We start from the raw sequence: 13,228 nt of genomic DNA, 5'->3' as shown, positions 1-13,228 counted from the left end.
GTTGTAAGTCAACTATGCTTCAATTTTAAAAATACCTCTATATTTTTGTTGTATTTCAATATAAGCAGCCACACCTCCAGGGGCATTGGACCCTTATCCTGGGTGGGCGTGGAACACACTCTCACAGCCACACACACACCACCTACATGAACACTCCACACAAACACCACACAGACACACATGCACCAACCACCACGCACACGAACACACTGCACACGTCCAGGGCTCCACCTGTAGAGACACCTGTAGCCCATGATCACATCCCTGTGTCAACATGATCCAACCCCAGATCCCTGAGGGGGTAGGTCCCTGCCTGCCCCGACCATTCGCTGTCATCACAGCAGGCACAGAGGAAAGCCAAACGCGCATCACTTCCTGGTAGCTGGGAACCCACCCTAGAGAGGACGGGGCACTGCAGCTACCAGTCAGACAGCATCCTGCCCCCGACATCAAGGACAGAGCTGGGCCAGCTGCCACCGAAGCACCCAAGGGTTCACTGACATCTGAACGTGCGCAGCCCCCAGCCCTGTTCACACTTGTCCCGCTTCACCTCCACCTGTGCCTGATTGATTCGGGAATCCTGACTTGTGGTCGCAGCAAAGGCACTGAGGGCTACTGTGATGTTGTGTGATCTGCACTCTCATCTGGTCCATCTTTTGAGGGGTGGAGGAGCTCCCCCCTTGTGTCCATTCCATTGCTGACCACATCCCAGGGATCTAGGGCCAGGTGGCCATGCAGTAGCTGTAGAAGAAAGTGGCCCAAAAGGGGGGTGGGGGAGGTTTCAGGGTCCCGGGCTACATGGGGCTTGTGCAGGAACCTTGTCAGTCTGGGGCTTGTCACCCGCTGAGGACTGCTGAGCTGGGTCACCAGGCGTTAACGGGGGCTCCAAGGCTGCTATGTCAAAAAGGCTGTGCTCCCACCTGCATGACATAGATTCTGTGCCCAGGTAGGAACCCCCGCGGCTGTTCCCTGTGGTCCCAGGTCAGGATAGAGAAAAGTCCTTCAAGCTCTTCCAGACCATCACAGATCTCAGGGGCACCAGCATCCGAGCTGTCGCAGACAGGATCAGGGTTCAGCTTGCAAGCATCTGCCAGGTTATTATCATCGCCATTCCCATGTTACAGATGAGGAAATCAAGGCTAACCTGGACTCAGTAACCTGGGTGGCTCCCTATTGGCTGTGCAGCCAGGCCAGTCTCCTGCCTTCCCCCGCCCCACACCTGCCCCCGACCCCTGGCCACACGTGATGGCCCTCCCATCCCAGACCTTCCCAGCATGTGCCCATCTCTGTGTCTTTGCTTCTGTTGTTTCCACGCCCAAGCAGCCACCCCTGGGCCAGGCCCAGCTCTCCCCACGTGCCTTACCCCATGCCTACGTCCAAGTATTTCCCTCCCATCCTCCCCTTATACTGGGTCCTCAGTATAGTAATAGCTTCCATTTACTGGGTTCTCCCTACAAACCAGACACAGTGTAAACTCTCTACATGTATTAAGTCATTTAACATGAGAACCTTACAGTCATGTACAGATGAAGAAACTGAAGCACCTGAGGACGCCACTACCGAGACTCGTACCAGGCTGCTGGACTCCAGAGAGGGTGCTTCTAACCCAGAACACTATATTCTCCTGTTCCTTATCTTTCTCTCATTCCCTCTCTCCTCAGTTCACTTACTTCTTTCCACAATTCTATGAATTAGATTATTAGCCCCATTTTACACATCAGAAAACTGAGGCTCAGAGGGGTTAAATGGCATGCCAAGTTGGAAAGCCAAATTTCAGCCTCGATTTGTTTGGCTGTGCTACACGCCTGTTTTCCACCCCTAGAAGCCCCTCCCCTCCCCTGTTACAGCTCTCCTCGCAGCCCACGCTGTACTGGAGTCACTTACGTACAGAGATGCATCTCCAGCCAGATCTTAACCCCCAGGAGGGACGTCTGTACAGCCGCTGCCCCCAGCCCACCATAGTAAACATCAAATCAGAGGCGCTAAGGTGAATTTGTCCCCTACTCTGACAGTCTCATTTGACCAAAGAGATGCCTGCAACACTACCTTCAAATACGTAAAATACATGTTCCCTGAGGCAGACGACCCGAATGGGTGCAAGGAGCACAATTAAATCAGGAAGGATTTGGGTTGGAGACAAGAGATAACTTACCAACCAGCCTGACGGGATAAGTTACAACGAGGCAGGGTTTTTGCCCCTCTCTGGACAGTTTCAGAGAGAAGCAAAGCTACGGGGCTGTCAGATGGCAGAGGTTCGCAACTCACGGAGCACAGGGGCTGCAAGTGTCCTCTCAATTTATCGTAGGCGCGGCGCGGTGTACCCAGTGTCCGCTTGGGCACACACATGTGTGTGTTCATACACAAGTCCTAGCCGAGGACCCCCTCAAACCACCCAAATGCAGGTCTGGGTGGCTCAAGGGGCCCCCAAGCTGGCACAGCAGGAACAGTGCACCAATGCAGCCCTGGCTGTGGGCCATGGGCTCTTTCTGAGTCTGAGAATGGACTCTGCAACCTTCCACTGCCAGGCTGGCCCGGAAGCCCCTCTGATTCCCCACCTCACACTCCCGCCCACCCCCCCAACTCCAGCTGAGATGCCTTCAGCGTGTAGGAAAGAATGGAGGGGCCAGCTGCCAGCTCAGCCCCCGAGAGCAGCACATCAAATCGGAGCTATTTTTAGCCCTTCTCTCCAGCATCTGACATCAGCTGAGCAGTGGTGGCCGGCTTGGGGCACGCATCCGAGAAAGCAGGCGTGAAATGGCATTGCTTTGCCGGGCCCAGGGGAGATAGCAGAGAAAAGCTTCAGGGAAGGGAGGTGGCTGCAGTGGGTACCACCGGCAGTCTTCCTGGATGTAGGGTCTTGGTGGCAAGGTGGCCTAAGCATCCCTCAACACCCCAGGGCTCAGCACAGCAGAACGTGGGTGGAAACTTCCCCACCAGCCTCATTTTCCCACCGGCACAGTGGGGCCTGGGCTACTGCTCCTTCTCTGAGACTCTGTAAGAAACTTGATTTAAAAAATCAAAACACCTTTGCAAACCTACATGTTGGAGAAATGCTTTTTGTTCCCCCTTATAAACTCCCAGAAAGACAGAGACCAACACGTTTTGGGGGTTTTTTGCTTGTTTTTTCTTTTTTTTTTTTCTGGCTGTGTTGGGTCTGTTGCTGAGTGCGGGCTTTCCTCTAGTTGCGGGAGCGGGGGCTACTCTTCGTTGCGGTGCACGGGCTTCTCATTGCAGTGGCTTCTCTTGTTGCGGAGCACGGGCTCTAGGCACGCGGGCTTCAGTAGTTGTGGCACATGGGCTCAGTAGTTGTGGCTCATGGACTCCAGAGCGCAGGCTCAGCGGCCATGGCTCACGGGCTAAGTTGCTCCGCGGCATGTGGGATCTTCCCGGACCAGGGCTCGAACCCGTGTCCCCTGCATTGGCAGGCGGATTCTTAACCACTGAGCCACCAGGGAAGCCCAAGACCAAAGTTTTGAGGTTTGGGTTTATCTTTGCATACCTGGTGCATGGCACACTGTCAGACACTCGGTGGGCACTTGGTGTTTGTCTCATGAATGCATGAAGCGACTGGGCAGGCTGCTAGTAAAATCCTTGCGCTCTAGGAAGTTCATAGTCCAACCTTGTGGGGCAGGTGTAAGGAAAGCCCCCCTCTTCTCAAAGCTCAGGTCAGCCTGGATCCTCCGGGAGCAGCAGTGGCAGAACCTGGGGCCCTCTCTCCTGTTCTTCTTCCCCCCACCCCTAAGTTGTCTTCAAGCCTCCCTCTCTGGCCAGCTGAGTCCCCAGTCCTGGATGAATACGTGACTGCATTCCTCTCTCCAGCTGGCACAGACTCTTTCCAACCAAGAGAGCAAGCCCATCACTGGCGCCGCCCTTGTGCTTTTCTGCTTGGAGTTGGAACCACTGCAGTGCCCACCGTGGGAAAGCCCGTTTCACCTTCCCCCAGATTAGAACTGAAGACTCTGACAACGGCCCAGCCCGTGCTGCTCTGCCTGCATCCTGGTGCAACGGATTTGCTCGATCCGAGGCAGCCGGTCCGCACCCAGCTGCCTGAGCAGTTTGGGAGGAGGTCGGCTCCACCCAAAAAAAGGACACATTAGTGTGTGTTCAAAGTACCTCACAACCAAGGCAAAAATCGTATATTAACGCATATGTGTGGAATCTAGCAAAATGGTATAGATGATCTTATTTGTAAAGCAGAAACAGAGACACAGATGTAGAGAACAAATGTATGGATACCAAGGGGGAAGGGAGGTGGGAGGAACTGGGAGATCGGGATTGACACATACACACTATTGATGCTATGTATAAAATAGACAACTAATGAGAACATACTGTATGGCACGGGGAGCTCTACTTAATGCACTGTGGAGACCTAAACGGGAAGGAAATCCAAAGAAGACACATACGTACGTATACGTATAGCTGATTCATCTTGCTGTACAGTAGAAACTAACACAACATTGTAAAGCAACTAGACTCCAAAAAAAATTAATTTAAAAATTGAAAAGAAAAACAAGACAAAGTACCTCATGACCTTGACGGGGATCCAGTGGCCCACAGTAAAGTCACGTGCACCTCGGTTGGAGCTCTGAATCACGCGATCAACATATAAACATGAGCCTGCCCCAGGGCAGCGGCCCTGAGGAACCCTGGGCACTTGGCAGGAGGCCACGCCCATGCCTTTGTCATAAGCCTCTCGTGCAGGGTGTGGCTAACATGTCCCAGCGCCCCTTTTCTAGCCCATACTGGGTCTGCGGCAAACGAATTTATCTGAAACGTTCAAGGAGGTGTTCTGGTTTCCTGATACTACCTCTTGGGGCTTATTCTCCTTGTGGGCCGTCTTGTCCTTTCATGTGCCCTGAACTTGTCCCTTTCAGACTCTCAGGAGGGCTTCACTGCTGCAATCCAGCCCCCTCCCAGACGTACACCCCTGTTGCACGCCAGGCACTGCGCCAGGCACGGGGACCCAGCCCGAGTCCCCGTGTCCTTCCTCTGCATCATGCTGCCTCTCTGACCCACGGGAGATACAATCTCTGCACCAGTGTCGGGCACGGTTAGTGGTTTAGGCTCCGGAAACTGCCTTCCAGCTGTGAACGCTGCCCTTGGAGGGTGAGGGATGGGTCGAGGAGGAAGCCATGGGACCACTCACTGATGGGTTTGACCCTGGCTTCAAGGCTCTTCTACTGTGTCCTGCTGCCACCATGTCCTGGCTCTGTGGCCTTGGGGACGTTCCTCCCCCGTGTTTCCTTCTCAGTGAAATGAGCAGGTAAGACCAGATGAACTCTCAGGCCCTGGCACTACCTTGACCTCACAGGCCTCGTAGGGCCTGGTCTGCTTCCCAGAGATCTTTCCAGATCAGTGGTCACCCTGGAGGACCTGGGCCATCTCCTCTTGGGCACCCCCCCCCAAACCCCCCTGCAGGTTGCTCTCCTGCATGGGAGAGGCTCAGGGCTGCCCGGGAGAGCAGCCTCTGCCCCTCCAAGCCCACTTCTGTATTCAGGTCCCCATCCCCACTCTGGGAAGCCAGACAACATCACGTGTGCTGCTTCCTGGAGATTTTCAGGGAAGCAGGCTAGAAATAGGAATAGAAGGTGACATTTAGTCGAGTTTGCACTGCACCAGGAGTGAGGCCAGTGACGTTTCCACATCTTAGAGCCCATCTCCAGGTGATGCCCAAGCCCAGCTCGCTTACCAACGCCCTGGGCAGTCCAGCCTCCCCGGGAGGCCGCCAAAGTCAGACACGAGAGAGGGCACCCAGGCCAGAGTTCGCTGTGTGAGCCTCACACTCGTGCTGCTCTCTCCGCGACAGTGTCCCAGTGAGCTGCTGGGGACACAGGGGATGTAGGAAGAGCACTGGGCTGAGAGGACGCCTGGCAGCCAGGGCTGCCTCTGCAGGTGACTGGCTTTAGAGCCTGGCAAGGGGCTTTGTCCCCCTTACCCGACCCCAGCCTCCCCATCCGTAAAGAGCTGAACGATCATTTCTAACTTCTTTCCGGATCTCCACGTCCAAGGGGGCAGCCGTGCAGACTCTCCCTAACTGCTCCACGGCCTGCAGGGGGCCGGGCCCATCTTGGTGACGGCTGCAGTGCCTGGGACGAGGCCACAGAGCCGGGGCAACACCTCATACATGTAGGTAGGCTGAGAGCTGGCCGTTTCCACCTGGGCTGGGGGCGGGTGGGCTGGGAGGCAGCGTCTGGCCTTGAGCTCAGATCACCTGCTGCGGGGCGGGGGGGGGGGGGTCCTTTCTGGGTCCGTCCCACCAGATCCCCTGCTTTCAGGCAGTGGCACTACCTCTCAGGCCCACACCAGACGGGGCTTAAGAAGAATAATAAACAATACAATGACTCTCTGGTTTCTCTCCCTGTTTGTGTACACTCGCCGCTCCCTCCGACACACCTGCACTGACCTTTCCTCGTCACCTTCTTAAGGTTCCAGCCAGGGGTGGTCTGGAGTCTCCCCTGCAGTCAGGGCAGAAGGCGGTGGCCCCCAGCAGCACAGGGCACAGGCTGTAAGTGCGGGGGGCCAGCCCTGGGCCCAGTCCCCTCCCTGCGGCTCTGACCTCTTGCTCTTGTGGCCGGGAGGGCATGTCGTTCATGGAACAGTCACCTGACAGGAGTTCAGGAGGCCTCCCACGTGCTGGACACAGAGCCAGGTGCAATCGGGCCCCAAAGGAGCTCCCATCCAGCAGGGAGACAGGCAAGGGCACCTAAGGCTAAGTGGAACGATGCTACTGAACACGGCGCATCTATTGTTCCCCCACTTTGCAGATGAAGAAACTGAAACACATGGGCATAAATAACTCATCCAACGACACAGAGTCAAGGGCCAGAGGCTACGGACTGTACCCTGAAGCAGGAGGGGCTCTGAGCACAGAAGAGGAGCTCCTAACCCAATGTGGGCGAGTGAGGAAGGTTCCAGGAGGAAGTGAAGTCTGGGCGGAACCTCAGCTACCAAAGGGACCAATTCTACAGCCACAAGCCCCTTTCCCAGTGTCGCCTGCCTTGACCCAGGGCGCACGGGCTGAGCTCACGGTTCCTCCACCATGGCCCTCTCCTGGATCTTCCTAATGAGAGATAACCCATGGGGCTGAAATTGGGAGCCTTCTGAGGTCACGAGCTGGGTTGTTCTCACCTTGCCATCCTCCCTAGCCCATGGATGGATGGATGGACGGACGGACGGACAGACGGTAGGATGGATGGGGAGGGGGTGGCTGGGACCAGAGGAGGCCAACGCTGAGAGAGAGGAATGGCTTCTGAGCAGGGGAGGGTGGGATTCCGCTGCCTCCTGCAGGCGGTCTCGGCCTGGCCAGTGGGTAGTATGGGGGCTTCTCTTTGCTCTCAGTCCCCAGACCCTCTAGGCCCTGCTAACAGGGTGCCCCTGAAGCCAGTGTGGCACAGGGCACCCTCTCAGCCCAGTCTCAGATGCCCCAGCCCCCAGGGGCTCCCGAGGCCAGGACGCAGCAAGCGCCCCTCCTAGGAGCCTGTGAGAGTAGAGCATCCTCCCTGGGCCAGCAGCCCCAGGCAGGGCAGAGGGTGGCTACAACAGGGCCCAGGGGCCCAGGCCTTTTCTGTCATCCCCACTGACCAGGCCTGAGATGGCCAGAATCACATCAACATCTTAAGCACCAATCGCGTCAATCCATGAAATGGGGATAAGGGTCTCTTGTGGCTTCGCTTTTGATTTCCTACAGGTGCAAATGAAGAAAGTGATAAGTCCGTACAAGTCTCGGTCTAAGAATATGTAACAAGACTATAAAGCCTGGCCTCAGACACAGAATGCTTAATTATTCATTAATTCATACCTCAGCACATCCTGAACAGAATTTGAGATGCAAGAGCACATGATACAGCTGAACGGCACCACAGACCCTTCGCTCGCAGGCCAAACCATTCCCCTCCCAAGGTTGCCCGTGAGTAATTGTTGGACATTTTCTACGAGGCAGGCAGTTTGCTAGAAGTTTCTCGTGGGCCACCTTACACAACCCTCATAGCTAGCTGCCCCATCAGGCAGGTACTATTATTGTGCTATTCTATACATGAGCAATCTGAGGTTGACCCAGAGATGGTATGTTACCTGCCCAAGGTAACACAGCAAGGATGGAAGAGCTGGGATTCAGCCCCAGAACCCAAGCAGCATGCTCTACTGTCTCCCTGTGATGGTGTCTTCAAAACCGCCACGAGCTACCCAACCAGAGTCCACCAGCTTCCCCAGGGACAGCTACCCTGCGCAGTCCCTTGTACCAGGTACTCGGGAAGCCTGGAGAACACGGCATCTCAGGCCCCAGCCCTTGAACTCATGTTCCAGGTGGAGGCAGACAATAAACAAAGGAGCAAATAATTATGTAACATCATCCCCGGGGTGGTAAGTGCCTGGCGCGAACAAAGCCCAGGGATAGAGACGGCGGAATGCGCGTGGGTGCGTGTGCGCAGGCGTGGAGCCAGGGGCCCAGCCATGCGGAAGGAACAGATGGTCCACAACTCCGAGACGGGAACGGGCTTGGGCAGGGGCTGCGGGAACGCGGCGGGTCTGCAGGCTGGGCAGGCACGCGGGGAGACAGGATGACCTGGGGCTCATCACCGAGGAACGTGGTTTTAGTGCCCAATAACAGTAGTAGCTTCTTGTGTATTACACATCGTACTGTTCCCTTCTGATCTTTGTGCCCCGGTCTCTCCACCTCCTTACACAAGTCCCTCGACCTCTCAGGACCCCAGTGTCCTCACCTGTAAAATGAGAAGCCTGGCCACGTGGCCTTTACCGCCCCTCCTCTCACTCCATATCTACTGGCCATCAGTGGGCATCTGGGACCAGAACTGACCTTCCCTGGGGACATGCAGCCCGACCTGTGCTCCCTGCTCGGGTGACGTCCTCAGGGAGGAGGCTGTCGAGCGCCTCCTGGGCAGGGGACCCCGATGGACATCTGCACGTGCTGGGATGTCCGGGAGCCCTGTGCCCTTCCACGGTCCACTGTTGCTTGGTCCAGCGTGAAATGGGCCGTGCATGGTAGGGGGCCTTGGTGGGGAGCTGACTGGAGGGACAAGGTTTCCTCCTTACCAAACTGAGCTGGGTGTGGGGAGCCTGAGCCCAGGGAGGGGGTCAGAGCGAGGAGTGGGCCTCCAGCCCCTAAGAAACTGGGATCAGCTTCAGCATGAATTGGAACTGGGACTGGGTGGCTGGGAAGGAGAAGGGCCAGAAGTACAGGTGTGTCTTTCTCCTCTGGGCTCAGCACAGGTCCCCAGCATGGCCTCTCACTGCCTCTGTGAGCCCGTCTCAGGCCTTTCCAGAGCTCCCACCCCATGCCTCAGCCCCACCTGCCTCCAGGCCAGCCCAACACCGCTACCTAATTGCAGAACACTTCCATCACCCCAGAAATTCCAGACCCAATATCACTCACTCCCCACCCCTCATACCACAGCAGCTGGCAGGCACTAGTCTACTTTCTGTCTCTATGGATTTGCCTACCCAGGGCATTTCCTATACATCGAATCATGTAATATGTGTCCCTCGGTGTCTGGCTTCTCTCACGTAGCACACTGTTTTCAAGGTCCATCCACACTGTAGCATGTGTCAGTACTCTAGTCCTCTCTATTACTGAATAATATTCCATTACATGGATATACTACCCTTTGTTTATCCATTTATTGGTTGATGGACATTTGGGTTGTTTCCACTTTTTGGTTATTATGAACAATGCTACTGTGAACATTCATGTACAACTGTTTGTGTGGACATGTGTTTTCAGTTCTCTTGGGTACAGAACTAGGAGTGGAATTGCTGGGTCATATAGTAACTCTAGGTTTAACTTTTTGCGGAACTGCCAGACAATTTTCCAGAGTGGCTGCACCATTTTACATTCCCACCAGCAATGCAGGAGGGCTCTAATTTCTCCATATCCTTGCCACCATTTGTTATTAGCTGTCTTTAATTTTAGTCATCCTCGTGGGTGTGAAGTGGTATCTTGTGATTTTCACTTGAATTTCCCTAATGACTAATGATGTTGAGTATCTTTTCATATGCTTATTGGCCATTTGTATATCTTCTTTGGCAAAATGTTCATTCAGACCTTTTGTCCTTTATTAATTGGCTTATTCATCTCTTCATTACTGATTTGTAAAAGTTCTCTATGTAATCTGGAGACTAGTCCCTTATCAGATATATGATTTGCAAATATCTTCTCCCATTCTGTAGCTTGTCTTTTCACTTTCTTGACGATGTCCTCTGAAGCACAAAAGTTTTTAATTTTGATGAAGTCCAATTTGTCTGTTTTTCCTTTTGTCGCTTGTGCTTTTGGTGTCACGTCTAAGAAGGTTTTGCCTAACCCTAGGCCATGAAGATTTATTTCTGTGTTTTCTTCTGAGAGTATTATAGTTATAGCTCTTATGTTTAGGCCGATGATCCACTGAAGTTGGTCTTTATGTAAGATGTAAAGTAAGGCCCAAGTTCATTCTTTTGCTTGTAGAGAGCTGGCTGTCCCAGCACCATTTGCTGAAAAGAATATTCTCTCCGCATTTAACTGTCTTGGAACCCTTGACAAATATCAACTGCACATAAATGTAAGGATTTATTTCTGGACAATTCTGTTCCATTGACCTACATGTCTGCCTTTATGACAGCACCACTATTTTGTTTACTATAGCTTTGTAGTAAGGTTGGAAAACAGGAAGTTTAATTACTCCAGCTTTGTCATTCTTTTTCAAGATTGTCTCTCTCACTCTCTCTCTGCCTTCTAACATTTACTGAGTGGACACCTATGTCAGATGCAGGTCTAAGTGCCTTGTGTGTATTAATTCACTTAACGTGACCTGTGAGATAGGTTCTACCATAGTCCCACTTTACAGATGAAGAAACTGAGGCACAAGGAAGTCAGATAACTTGCCTAAGGTCACACAAGTGGTAGGTGGCAGAGCTGGGAGGGGAACCCGAGCTGTGTGGCTCCTGTTTCCCTGACAGACACCCAGAGAGATGCCAGACATGGAGTGAGCTAGTCTGGGGCTCCCCTTATATAGAGAAGGAACTGGGGTTCAAAGAGGCTTGTCCAAGGTTCAGTGTGACAGAGGCAGGATGAGCTCCTGGTCTCTGCCCCCGCTGGCCACCTCCTCTTTCCATGCAGCCCTGCATGTTCATTTCAATGTGGATGACTTGTCAAAATGCTGGGAGGGACACAGTGGCCGTGCAGTGATTCCCTTGGCCCCTGGGCAAGAGGGTGGGGCCATGATGCTGGGCCCAGCCCTCCACAGATCCATGGTCCTTCTCACAGCGAAAGGGGCCCGGGACGGGGACTGCATGGGGTCACTGTGCCCATCACTTTGCAACTAGTACCATCCCTGGGCCAGCAGCTATAAGCTCCAGGAGCTTAGTGGCCCCGTCTCCCATGCTTGTGACCCTGCAGCAGCCAGCCCAGACCCTGGCAGGGACCCAGCAGCTCTGGCTGATGCTGGCTGAACGGGGTGACCAGGTCGGTGCTACAGGCCCCCCATTTGGGTGCTAGTCTCTCGCAGCTGTCAGTCAGCAGCTTTCACTGGATTCGCACTGCCTGGACCTTACGAGTGCTGGGTGAGACCTCCCTGCCCCTCCTGGCCCTGCAGAGGGTCCCACTGGGCAGAGCCCGGCACTGATGCCACAGCTGTCTGAGAACGACAGGCCCACCAGGCCAGCAAGGTCGGGCTGGGGTGGCTGAGACTCCCCTGTCCCGTCCCCCCTGCAGTCCCAGAGAGGAAGTGGGCTCCTGACTCCTGAGCCACCTGCCCCAGCACCTCCCTCCTGGCCATCCCAAGACACCCTCCTCAACACGTCCAGGGCCAAACCCTTCCTCACTCCCTTGTTCACGCTCTGTGGCCTCCTGGGTTGCCCTTCTCCCTTTCACTCCTCATTATTCAATACCCAGCCCCAACATCCCTTCTGGGAATTGTCCGATTCCTCCCCTCCCCTCCGCTCCCCTGGGGAGTGTGTGGCACCCTCTCTGTTCCCCTCCCGTCCCGGCACCTGTCACCGTGGCACTCAGCACGCTCTATCGTACTTGTAATTTTGTGTTGCTTGTTTTGCTTTTCCTTTGCCTCTTTCATGAGAACGTGAGCTCCTAGAGCAAGGACTGGGCCACACGGGGCCAGGCTCGCAGCTGGTGCTCAGTTACTTTCTGTGCGTGAATGAATGAATGAGTCTTGATTAAATCAATGGATGGATCAGCAGTGGACCGCCCCCGGGAAAGCACTGGAAAAGTCACCCCGTTGTTCAAGCGGGTCTCTCGCAGCTCGTTGGATCACTGCTGCCCAAGTTCCCCACTGATGCAGCTTAGCAAGGCTCCTGGAACCCCTGCGGGAGCCCCCAGGGGCCAGCTGGGAGCCCACCTCCTCATTCCCGGCCCACCACCCCCCCTTAACCCAGAGTCGGGACTCGTGTTCTTCAAATTCCTTTTGTCACAGAAGAGAAAAAATGATCAAGCTAATTCACACTAAGATGACAGTGGCTTAAGGTACTATCCCTCCAAACAAGGGAGAGAAACGTTTCAAATAAAAGGAATGATGGCTCCTGGCGTCCCAAAGGGTTCCCGTCGTCGCAGCATGGGCCATGTCCCCCGCCCCCCCAATCCTTCCTTCTACGCGAAGAATGGCCCTGCCTCGCTCCAAAGCCACCTTTCTGTAGAGAAGAGTCCATCTGACCAGCCACAAAAATTCGTCCTTGAACCCAAAAGACACGTGTTTCCCCCAAGCAGACAGAGCAACCAGTGTACGCAGCGCATCATACTGTCCCGTTTCCTTTGTGTCTGTGACACAGGCAAGGTGGGCTTCATCATTCCCCTGCTACAGATGAGAACACCGAGGCCGTGAGGTTGCCTCACTGACTCTCACCTACCAAGACCTGAGGTCAGGCACAGCAGCCCAGGCTGGTCTTCTGGCGTCTCCAAGATCACCCTCCGTAGCCACGTGGCTCCCTGCTCCTGCTACCTCCCCGCAGCTCCATCCATCATCATCATCACCCTGGAGTACTGTCACCCTGTTTACAGGGAAGTCACTCCCAGAAATGTCTGCCTAGGACTCTGTTATGAGCTAAACTGTGTATGTTGAAGTCCTAACCCCTCCGACTGTGAGTATATTTGCAGATAAGATCTTTAAAGAGGAAATTAAGGTAAAATGAGGCCATAGGAGTGGACCTTAATCCAATGTGACAGGTGTCCTTGTAAGAAGAGGAGATTAGGACACAGGTAACACACAGACTAAGGGGTGACCATGTGAGG

Source organism: Orcinus orca, chromosome 6, assembly GCF_937001465.1.
Source record: "Orcinus orca chromosome 6, mOrcOrc1.1, whole genome shotgun sequence".
NCBI classification, from domain to species: domain Eukaryota; kingdom Metazoa; phylum Chordata; class Mammalia; order Artiodactyla; family Delphinidae; genus Orcinus; species Orcinus orca.
Note: the sequence above shows the minus strand (reverse complement) of the source record.